We start from the raw sequence: 13,053 nt of genomic DNA, 5'->3' as shown, positions 1-13,053 counted from the left end.
ATCTTATATGAGAGTTGTATAGCAATACATAATCACCTACATTAAAGTCACGCTTTTGTATCCTTTTGGCATGCCATCTTTTAACCTTTTCTTTAAACAACTTGGCATTTTCATAAGCTTGGGTTCTCCATTCATCAAGTGAGCTAATATCAAATAACCTCTTTTCACCGGCAAGTTTGAAATCATAGTTGAGCTCTTTAATAGCCCAATATGCCTTATGTTCTAGTTTGAGAGGTAAGTGACATGCTTTTCCATATACCATTTTATATGGAGACATACCCATGGGATTTTTATATGCAGTTCTATAGGCCCATAATGCATCATCAAGTTTCTTGGACCAATTCTTTCTAGACCTATTGACAGTCTTTTGCAAAATTAATTTGAGTTCTCTATTACTCAATTCTACTTGACCACTAGACTGTGGGTGATACGGAGATGCAATTCTATGATTGACATCATATTTAGCAAGCATTTTACGGAAAGCACCATGAATAAAATGTGAACCACCATCAGTCATTAAATATCTAGTGACTCCAAACCTCGGAAAAGTAACTTCTTTGAGCATTTTAATAGAAGTGTTATGATCAGCACTACTAGTTGGAATAGCTTCTACCCACTTAGTAACGTAATCAACAGCAACTAAAATATGTGTATATCCATTAGAGGCAGGAAAATGTCCCATATAATCAAAGCCCCAAACATCAAACGGTTCAATAACAAGTGAATAATTCATAGGCATTTCTTGACGTCTACTAATATTACCAATTCTTTGACATTCATCACAAGATAGGACAAACTTACGGGCATCCTTGAAGAGAGTAGGCCAATAAAAACCGGATTGCAATACCTTATGTGCAGTTCTATCTCCCGCATGGTGTCCTCCATAAGTTTTGGAGTGGCACTTGCGTAGGATCTGTTCCTGTTCATGCTCAGGTACACAACGTCTAATAATACCATCTACTCCTTCTTTATAAAGATGTGGGTCATCCCAAAAGTTATGTCTCAAATCATAGAAGAACATTTTCTTTTGTTGGTATGTTAAGCTAGGTGGTATGAATTTAGCAACAATGTAATTAGCATAATCAGCATACCAAGGAGTACTACGAGAAGTACTTATGACATTTAATTGTTCATCAGAAAAGCTATCATCAATAGGTAGTGGGTCATCAAGAACATTCTCTAACCTAGATAAGTTGTTTGCAACGGGGTTCTCAGCTCCTCTTCTATCAACAATATGCAAATCAAATTCTTGTAGCAAGAGAACCCATCTAATAAGTCTAGGTTTAGCATATTTCTTCTCCATAAGATATTTAATAGCAGCATGATCAGTGTGGATAGTTACTTTAGAATCAACAATATAAGGTCTGAACTTATCACAAGCAAAAACAACTGCTAAAAGTTCTTTTTCAGTAGTAGAATAATTTCTTTGAGCATTGTCTAGAGTCTTACTAGCATAATGGATAACATTTAATTTCTTATCAACTCTTTGCCCTAGAACAGCACCTACAGCATAATCGCTAGCATCACACATAGTTTCAAAGGGTAAATTCCAATCAGGTGGCTAAACAATAGGTGCAGAGACTAATGTTTTCTTAAGTATTTCAAATGCTTCTACACAATCATCATCAAAGACAAATGGTATATCTTTTTGTAATAAATTAGTCAGAGGCCGAGAAATTTTTGAGAAGTCCTTAATGAATCTCCTATAAAATCCGACATGACCAAGGAAACTTCTTATACCTTTGACATCCTTCGGACACGGCATCTTTTCAATAGCATCAACCTTGGCTTTATCAACTTCAATACCTCTTTCAGAAACTTTATGCCCCAAGACAATACCTTCATTAACCATAAAGTGGCACTTTTCCCGATTCAAGACAAGATTAGTTTCTTCACATCTCTGCAAAACTCGATCAAGATTGCTCAAGCAATCATCAAAAGAAGATCCATAGATGGAAAAGTCGTCCATGAAAACCTCACAAATCTTTTCACAAAAGTCAGAGAATATAGCCATCATGCATCTTTGAAAGGTAGTAGGTGCATTACATAAACCAAAAGGCATACGTCTATAAGCAAAAGTACCAAAGGGGCATGTAAAAGTAGTCTTTGATTGATCTTTAGCCGACACAGGTATTTGAGAGAAACCAGAATAACCATCTAGAAAGCAGTAGTGTGTATGTTTGCATAATCTTTCTAGCATTTGATCGATAAAAGGTAAGGGGTAATGATCTTTCTTAGTAGCCTTATTTAATTTGCGGAAATCAATTACCATCCTATAACCTGTAATAATTCTTTGTGGAATCAATTCATCTTTATCATTAGGAACAACAGTAATACCTCCCTTCTTAGGGACACAATGAACAGGACTTACCCACTGACTATCAGCAACGGGATAAATTATACCTGCCTCCAGAAGCTTTAGTATTTCTTTTCTTACCACTTCTTTCATTTTAGGATTCAGACGTCGTTGAGGATCACAAACTGGTTTGGCATCTGCTTCCAAATTTATTTTATGTTGACATAGAGTGAGACTAATGCCCTTAAGATCATCAAGAGTACATCCAATAGCAGCACGGTGCTTCTTCAGAGTTTTCAATAATCTTTCTTCTTCATGCACTAAAAGGTTAGCACTAATAATAACATGATATATCTTCTTTTCATCAAGATGAGCATATTTAAGATTATCAGGCAACGGTTTAAGCTCAAACACGGGATCACCCTTAGGTGGAGGGGGATCCCCTAGGATTTCAACAGGCAAATTGTGTTTCAAAATAGGTTCCTATTTAAAGAATACTTCATCTATTTCCCTTCTTTCATTCATAAACATATCATTCTCATGGTCTAGCAAATATTGTTCTAAAGGATCACTAGGAGGTACGGCAATAGAAGCAAGACCAACAATTTCATCCTTAGTAGGCAATTCTTCTTCACGATGTTGTTTACTAAATTTAGAGAAATTAAATTCATGAGTCATATCATCTAAGCCGACAATAACAACATCCCTTGTGCAATCTATGGTAGCATTAACAGTATTCAAGAAGGGTCTACCAAATATAATGGGACAAAAGCTATCTTGTGGGGAACCAAGAACAAGAAAATCAGCAGGATATTTAGTTTTCCCACACAAGACTTCAACATCTCTAATAATTCCCATTGGTGAAATAGTATCTCTATTAGCAAGTTTAATAGTGACATCAATTTCTTCTAACTCAATAGGTGCAATGTCATGCATAATTTCTTTGTATAAGTCAATAGGTAGTGCACTAGCACTAGCACCCATATCACATAAGCCATGATAACAATGATCTCCTATTTTAACAGAAATAACAGGCATGCCTACCACAGGTCTAGGTTTATCTGTATCACAGGGTTTAGCAATTCTAGCAGTTTCATTACAGAAGTAAATAACATGCCCATCTATATTATCACACAAGAGATCTTTAACAATAGCAATATTAGGTTCAACTTTAACTTGCTCAGGAGGTGTATATGTTTTAATATCGCTTTTATGAACCACAGTTGAAGCTTTAGCATGATCCTTTATCCTAACAGGGAAAGGTGGTTTCTCAACATAACAAGTAGGAACAATAGGATCATTATAAGTGACAGTCTTTTCTTCAACTTTAATTGGTGCAGCTACTTTTACTTCTATGGGAGGATGATATTTAAACCACTTATCCTTAGAGAGATCAACATAAGTAGCAAAAGATTCACAGAAAGAGGCTACTATCTCAGAATCAAGTCCATATTTAGTGCTAAATTTACGAAAAATATTGGTATCCATAAAAGATTTAACACAATCAAAACTAGGTGTCGTACCTGACTCCTTACCATTGTCAAGGTCTCAATCTTTAGAGTTGCGTTTAATTCTATCAAATAAAATCCATCTAAATCCAACAGTCTTCATCATAAAAGAGCCAGCACAAGAAGTATCGAGCATGGTGCGATTATTTTCAGAAAGCCGAGCATAAAAATTTTGAAGAATTGTTTCTCTTGGGAGCTCATGATTGGGGCATGAATATAACATTGATTTAAGCCTCCCCCAAGCTTGAGCGATGCTTTCTCCTTTGCGAGGCCAAAAATTATATATATAATTGCGATCACGATGAACAAGATGCATAGGGTAACACTTTTGATGAAATTCCAATTTCAATCTTCTATAGTTCCATGATCTCGTATCATCACATAGCCTATACCATGTCAATGCGTCTCCCTTCAAAGATAAAGGACCTTCTTCTTAGCAACATCATCGGGTATACCTGCAAGCTTAAATAATCCACAAACTTCATCCACATATATTAGGTATTCATCAGGATGCTTTGTTCCATCTCCTATAAAAGGATTAGCTAGCAGTTTTTCTATCATACCCGAAGGATACTCATAAGGAATTTCATTTTCAATAGGTTCAGTAGGTTGAGGAGAAACTCTTTGCTCTACTGGTCGGGGTGAAGATACCCCGAACAAGCCCCTCAGAGGATTACTTTCCATAGTAACAAGTGACAGTAAATTTCAGCACACTATATAAATTTTTCCTTACCAAATTCCACCTACCAAAGGCGCTTCACTCCCCGGCAACAGCGCTAGAAAAGAGTCTTGATGACCCACAAGTATAGGGGATCTATAGTAGTCCTTTTGATAAGTAAGAGTGTCAAACCCAACGAGGAGCAGAAGGAAATGATAAGCGGTTTTCAGCAAGGTATTCTCTGCAAGTACTGAAATAAGTGGTAACAGATAGTTTTGTGATAAGATAATTTGTAACAAGCAACAAGTAACAAAGTTAAATAAAGTGCAAAAAGGTGGCCCAATCCTTTTTGTAGCAAAGGACAAGCCTGGACAAACTCTTATATAAGGAAAAGCGCTCCCGAGGACACATGGGAATATCGTCAAGCTAGTTTTCATCACGTTCATATGATTCGCGTTCAGTACTTTGATAATTTGACATGAAACATATGGATCCAAATCAGCCCCTTACGAAGCAACGCATAAACTAGGGTTTAAGCTTTTGTCACTCTAGCAACCCATCATATACTTATTACTTCCCAATGCCTTCCTCTAGGCCCAAATAATGGTGAAGTGTTATGTAGTCGACGTTCACATAACACCACTAGAGGCTAGACAACATACATCTCATCAAAATATCGAACGAAAACCAAATTCACATGACTACTAATAGCAAGACTTCTCCCTTGTCCTCAGAAACAAAAATAACTACTCACAAAGCATATTCATGTTCATAATCAGAGGGGTAATAATATGCATAAAGGATCTGAACATATGATCTTCCACCAATTAAACCAACTAGCATCAACTACAAGGAGTAATTAACACTACTAGCAACCTACTAGCACCAATCCCGTACTTGGAGACAAGAATTGGATACAAGAGATGAACTAGGGTTTTGATATGAGATGGTGCTGATGAAGATGTTGATGGAGATTGCCCTCTCCCGATGAGAGGAGCGTTGGTGATGACGATGGCGATGATTTCCCCCTCTGGGAGAGAAGTTTCCCCGGCAGAACAGCTCTGCCGGAGCCCTAGATTGGTTCCGCCAAGGTTCCGCCTCGTGGCGGCGGAGGTTCGTCCCGAAAGGTTGCTTCTGGTTTTTTTCTCGACAAAAGACTTCATATAGCAAAAGATGGTCATCGGAGAGCCACCAGGAGGCCCACGAGGTAGGGGCGCGCCCTAGGGGGGCGCGCCCTGGGGGGGCGCCCCCCACCCTCGTGGACAGGGTGTGGGCCCCTGGTCTTCATCTTTGGCGAGGATTTTTCATTATTTATTATAAGGTATTCCGTGGAGTTTCAGGACTTTTGGAGTTGTGCAGAATAGGTCTCTAATATTTGCTCCTTTTCCAGCCCAGAATTCCGGCTGCCGGCATTCTCCCTCCTTATGTAAACCTTATAAAATAAGAGAGAATAGCCATAAGTATTGTGACATAATGTGAAATAACAGCCCATAATGCAATAAATATCGATATAAAAGCATGATGCAAAATGGACGTATCATACAGCAGCCAACGTGCACCGGCGGGTTGATGGCACGGACGAAACAGGCGGGTCTTTCAGCATCTTCGAAGCAGCCGTGGCAACTTGGATGGCGCGGATGAGGCCAGGTCATCTTGAGACAGAGACCAGTGATGGCGGACCCTGGCAGAGGCACAGTCAGGCCAGGGTGACGACTCGCATGTGACAGGCGGCAGGTGTTGCGATTGTGGATACCCACTGGGCTTGCATCGACGCTTCTGGTCGCATGTCTTCGTCATAAGTAGTAATTGAAGATTAAACAATTTGATGGGTAGCTTCACATCACGTAATACTAGTTGGAGGTACGTACTTCCTCCGTCTAGGTGCATAGGTCATCTTACGAAAAACAAATATTCCCAAAAGTCCTAGGCACATTACATTAAATCTCGTTCTCGTTTCCCTCCCAGCCTCGTATTGCTACACACCTAGGGAGAAAGAGGAGGCGCCCAGAGGAGAACGGCCACTACATGCATCCCTACTGGGGTTTGATTAGGCAAGAGATTGATGATTGTTTTGCATGCACTGACGTATTCAATGCAGATTTTACTTTTGTTTTAAACCAGCACTGTGATTGGAAGTTTCCTAGCTTGTCGTGCTCGTACTCATCCAATCACAATCCACCTAGGTCGCGCTGCTCTTCCTAATGTGACTTACTCACCTAGACGGAGGGAGTAGTATTTTTCCTTTGGTTTCCCCGCCATGAAGTAGTAGCAGCCACGTATGCGGAGACGCCTCGGGACTTGATGGTGCAGGAAAATTGTTTTTAAATGGTTCGGATGTGGCTGCAATTATCTTGCGCAGGCGCGCAGAACCAGATCAATCTCCAACACTAGGTACCCAAGAGGATCACGTTTGGAGACTGTAGATAATCAATACAACTCCAAGTTGATATCAGTCTCAGACACATCTTTGACTGAATTCTGCAACAGCGCAACAACGGAATTTCGATCTTCGGTCGGATTCGACGGATCACCAAATGGCGCGTGCGGCAGCATACGTGTGCGTGTCTGTCTCACGCGTAGTTTCTTTCCAAAAACTAACAACGAGGATACGACCTGTAGCGACTCAGCGGCCGCGTATGAGTTATTGCAGTGGAAAACTTTTGTCCGTCCGGCTTCGAACGGCGATATGGTGAAAATCGCTCCAGATTCAATGGATCGTCCAGTCACGATGGCGCACACTACAACCCTAATTTTCTCTTTGACCGAAAATCTTGTATATGTTGCTTTGATTGTTCGTCAGTGATAATGTCTTTTGCGCCGGCTCTTTTTCACCCAACACATCACGAGCTTCTCGATCCCTGAGATAGATACCTCCAAGAACTCAACACCACCATGCGCAGGCCCCACGATGGGCGCCAACTGTGGGGGAATTGTCACGGCAGATGTCCTAGTGTGAGGATTTAGTCGTGAGGCCAACGCATCTATGCGGTAGCTTGAAGGGGTTGGTCGGAATCAAGAGATGCGAGGCGGATCAACACAAAGACAAGGATTTAGACAGCTTCAGGCCCCGGGAAACACTATCCGGTAATAACCCTACATGCTCTTTGTGGCTAGGTCTCATTATGCTCATGAGGGAGTCGCCGGTAAACCGGCTCTTTGTGTCTAGCCCTAGAGATTATTTCTTCTTGCTTTTCCTTCTTGGGGAGCCTTGCCCCTCCTTATATAAATTGAAGGGGCCGGCTTACATGTAGAGTCCTAGTAGGATTAGGACTAGTCTCTTTTCTATTACAAGACGGATAGCAATCCAGGGCTTATTCAAATTGTTTAAGTCAGCCTGCTGGGCCACCTCCCATGATGGGCCACGGCCTACCTCCATGAGAATACCCGTGTCCCATATCCACGACACTCTAGAAAGTTTGTGAGGGTTTGGAGACCACTCCAAGGTCTACCACTAGTTGTTGATAATCGCCTTTGTGGTGATATCTCAAAGAGAGAATAGGGTGAGCCTTCGTGGCGTTGGTGTGCCTTCGTGGTGACATCTACCTCCCTAAACGGTGACGTAGCTTCGCTCCAATGAAGTGAACATTAGCATACATCCTCGTCTCTCGGAGTTGCGGTTATTCCTAACCCTAGCTCCCTACTTGTGATTACTTGACTCTTAGTCTTTACTTGTCTTTATATTGTGCATGCTTATTCATTTCTTGTAGTACTTGGTCACCTTGCTTAGCTCATTGTATCATCTTTGCAATTGTTAGGCTTACCTTCATATTCCACATTTTAGCCTAAAATTGCTAAGTAAGAACTAAAATTTGTAATTGTACCTATTCACCCCCCCCTCTGTCCGTGTCAAAACCGGCGGATCTCGGGTAGGGGGTCCCGAACTGTGCGTCTAGGATCGATGGTAACAGGAGACATGGGACACAATGTTTACCCAGGTTCGGGCCCTCTCTATGGAGGTAATACCCTACGTCCTGCTTGATTGATATTGATGAATATGGGTGTTACAAGAGTTGATCTACCACGAGATCGTGATGGCTAAACCCTAGAAGCCTAACCTATATGAATATGGTAATGAATATATCCTTTCTGGACTATCCCCTCTGGTTTATATAGACACCGAGGGGATCTAGGGTTTGCATAGAGTCGGTTACATAAGAAGGAATCTTCATAGTCGGTCGCCAAGCTTGCCTTCCACGCCAAGGAGAGTCCAATCCGGACATAGGTACAGTCTTCGGTCTTCATGTCTTCACAGCCCATTAGTTCGTCCCATGGATAACAGGCCGGACGCCCGAGGACCCCTTAGTCCAGGACTCCCTTAGTAGCCCCTGAACCTGGCTTCAATGACGAGGAGTTCGGCACGCAGATTGTCTTCGGCATTGCAAGGCGGGTTCCTTTTTATCCGAACTTCAAGATATTCTTCGGATGCGATGATAGTATCCGGACCTGTCACACACATCATACATAACCGTAGAGAGAATATATATTTTTACACGAGTCTAATCCACTGACAGCTTTTACAATATGACATCACGTCTGTCCAGTCATAATTCCCGTTTTTTTGTCTGCCGCTCCACGTTTCGAGATGCAGTTGCCATTGGCATGTTGTAACATCCCAAATTTTCAATTTGGAATGTTATACATTAGATCATCAATGCATATCATATTTCTTTTGCATTCTGGTTGATCCTAGAAATTCTACGCAACTCAATGACCCACGAAGAGAGTTGGGGATTTCGTTATTTTCATATTTGAGTTCTCTCAAATTTTGAGAATAGGATCATTTGATTTTATTTATTTTATCATCAATTATTTCTATTACAAAACTATGAGAGAGGGAATAAAATGACTTTCCCAAAATAAAGAAATATTGAGGATTTAATAATAAAATCAAATAGGATTTTTTCCGGAGTTTTTCGGTGTTTTATTTGAATTTAGGAAAAATGTGTGTTTTTCAAAATTGCATTTAGGTCCCAAATAAATGTTCACCTTGTGAGGCTTGATTTTAGAAGCCCATGAAAATTTATTTCGGAATTTTTGGAGTCCGTTTAGTATTTCTTTTTATTACTTTTTCTTCCGAGCGGAATATTTATAAAAAAACGCGCCGCGCGCCGACTGGGCCAAGGCCCAGCCGACGGCCCACCCCGCCGCCTGCCGTCTCCCTCCAGGAGACTGGAGCCGCCGCCGCCGCACGAGTCCGCCTCGGACCCGCCCCGCCGTGGCCCCTTCCCCAAGGCAGCACACCCCCCTCCTTAAATACCGGACCCCCCCTGCCGCCCCTCACCTCACCCCACCCCGCCCGAGCCGCCCGACGCCGTAGCCGCCCGTGCCGCCGCCGCCCGCCGCCTCCTGTCGCCGCGCCGCACCCTGCTGACCCGCCGGAGCCCCGCCCCGCCCGCCGGTGTGCCTCGCCGGAGGTATAGCCGCCGCCGTTCGGTTTTAAAAAAAACGCCTCGGTTTATTCTTTTTCCCTCTGGTTTATTTAATTAGTGAACGTTCACCGATCCGTTCGTTTTAGCGAACGTGTTCACCGGTTAGTTTCTGTTAACGAACGTCCGTTCGACTAACTGTTCGTCAGTTTTCTTTTTCTCAGATTAAATCCGCGATTTATCTGATCGCGATTCCTGATCCGATTTTCGTTTTAGTTTAACTTTTCGCTCGTTTATCGGAATCAGGTGATTCAAGCGCCTAGAGTTTCGTCTCGAAACCCTCTATCCGTTTAACCAACTTAAACAAGATTTTGCTACTGTAAAATTTGCCCTAGATCCAGATTACTAGAATGAAGTTGTTTTCTTTCGCCGTTTGACTTTCGTTGCTTCGTTCGATTTAATTCTTTTGCCAACCGGAGTTCTTAAGTTGAACCTTCTGGTTAGATCTCTTATTTGAGTTTTACCTGTGCATTAGATGAGTACTTATTGTATGTTCATTTGTTTGTTTGCGATAGAGTATCCGGAGTGCGCCGCCTGTTACTTCGAATCGCTAGGTTTCCCGGATCATCAGCAAGGCAAGTAACACTTTGATCATACCTTCTCTACTACCCAGTTTTATTGCATTAGATCAATCCTCACACATTGCATGATTAGGATCTAATTAAATTGTGGGATGGGAAGTAGATGAGGTAGTACCTATTACCTGTTTATTTTCAAACCTTTGGGAGTTACTTCTACGTTTGCTTATTATGCCATGCTATGCTAGTAGACGTGGATTGGGTGAGTGAAATCCATGACAGATGTGAGATTGTTAATTAATGGTTTATCTAAGGTGGCAACTTAAACACACATCTGGGTGGATTGAGGCACCTGGGTATTCCAGGACTTTCCTGTTTTCTTTTGGACCGCCACCTAGGCTCAAAGGGATCATAAGACTATTCATACTAGAAACTTCTGTGTGCAGCCACAAGCTATTATGGGCTCTAGCATAGTTGACTAAGTTGTGCAAACTCTTACAGTGGTAGACTAGCAGATGTAGGGGATGTAGGTGGTACAGTCTACCCGATCGTAAGGTGCTAGCGCTTCTGAAAGACTATGTCTCGGTCATCCGTCTTCTCAAACACCATGTAGTGCGAGAAACCAAACGGAGGCAATCGAGTCTTGTGGGGAAAAGTGCGCAAACCTCTGCAGAGTGTAACAAACTAATCATGATTAGCCGTGTCCCCGGTTATGGACATCTTGAGTATCTAGTACCTGGATTATCATGTGAATCTCAACACGTTACTCTAAATTAATTTTGTTGGCTTATGTTTAATGATGATGCTTAATTGGGATTGAGAATGCTGTCAACCATTCTCAATGTTCAACAACTACCATGATAGTTAAATAAATTTATTCCTTTGAAGTAGGGAAAAATTGGCTTTACGCAAAACTATAACCATAGAGCTTTCCACCAGCCAAATATGCATATAGTATAGTTGTTTCATTCCATTACTCTCTATGTGTTACCTTGCCAGCATATTCCATGTGCCGACCCGTTTTCGGGCTGCAACGTTAATGTTGCAGACTTTTCAGACGACGATTAAGGAGTTTTTGGGTCGTGGTTCTATACTCAGTGATGCCGTTGGAGTTGATGGACTCACTTATCTTCCAAGCCTTCCGCTGTTATCGTTATTAGATGGCCTTAAGCCATATTTATTGTAATAAGTTCTCTTATGAGACACTCGATGTAATAAGTGTGTGATTTCTACTCTGCTATAAATCCTCCGAGTACTGTGTGGTGTCAGCATTACTGATCCAGGGATGACACCGGAGCACAGAGATCAGACTGTTTGAGGTCTGGTCGCTACACATGTCTTGTCGAAGCAGAGATCGTGCCCCCTTCTTACGGGATTCTCATCAATACGGGTGTGGGTAACCCAACCATGCCGTTTATACAGCCCTTGGGAATAGGCGAATCTTAAGGCGAGTGAGGAGGCGTTCAATATTCGTTGCCTTTATAAGGGGATAAGGATTCCCTCTTCCTCCCTCACGCCCTCTCTCTGTCTCCGCCTTCCAATCTCGAGCTCCAATGCCCAAGTTCTCATCTCCTTCAAGCAACCATGTCCGGATCCGGAGGTCAGGGCATGTGGATGGTCTCCTCCGTCAAGGAGGAGAACTTACGGAGCTTCGGGCGGCTGGATACTTGGCGAAGGAGATAACTCACCACCTGCCGGCCGAGGGACAAGTCGTCCCCACACCGAAGCCCACCGAGAGGATGGTGTTCCTCCCCCATTTCTTCCGTGGGCTAGGGTTTCCACTCCACCCTTTCGTCCACGGGCTGATGTATTATTACGGGATAGATTTTCATGATTTGTCCATGAATCCCTTTCTCAACATCTCGGCGTTCATCGTCATGTGTGAGGCCTTCCTCCGCATCCAACCCCACTTCGGGCTGTGGCTCAAAGTCTTCAATGTGAAGCCGAAGGTGGTAGACCGCCAGCACACGGAGTGCGGTGGAGCTATGGTGAGCAAGTTGTCCAACGTATCCTGGCCCAAAGGCACTTTTGTGGACACAGTGAAGGAGTGGCAGAAGCAGTGGTTCTACATCATAGAACCTCACGGCACCACCTGGGCCGCAGCTGCCGAATTCCGCTCCGGAGCCCCTACGCGACTCACCTCTTGGGTCAGAAGAGTCCGGACTAGGGTTCCCCTGACGAGGTGATAGCACTGCACACGCGTGTTTAGAGCATGTCAACCAAGAAAGTCAAGCTCGTTGATGTGATCCAGGTGATGCTGGTTCGCCGGATCCTTTCATGCCAGCGCCGAAGCCGTCCTCTGTGGGAGTTTAACCCAAAGAAGGATCGGACTCTGGTGAGGCTCTTCGACACTCCTCATGAAGGCGCATGGAAGTTGCTCTTTAAGGGCAACGAGAAGCCACCGGACACGGATTCAGACCGTGGTCACGATTGTAAACACCTCGCCAGTGAGGTATGCTATTTTTCGATGTATCCCCAACTTCATCATTTCAAGGATGATGTATGAACTTATTATTGTATTTCCAGGACTGGATGGGGAGGGCGAAGCGGATCCAGTGTCTGGCTCCAGTACCTGAAGAACTGGTAATCCCGCATCTAGCGAAGATGCTGGTGCCGGCACCTTATAAGGCGCCGGAGAAGAAGACCA

This window comes from Triticum urartu, chromosome 5 (genome assembly GCF_003073215.2).
Source record: "Triticum urartu cultivar G1812 chromosome 5, Tu2.1, whole genome shotgun sequence".
In the NCBI taxonomy this organism is placed as follows: domain Eukaryota; kingdom Viridiplantae; phylum Streptophyta; class Magnoliopsida; order Poales; family Poaceae; genus Triticum; species Triticum urartu.
This window is presented reverse-complemented; position numbering follows the sequence as displayed.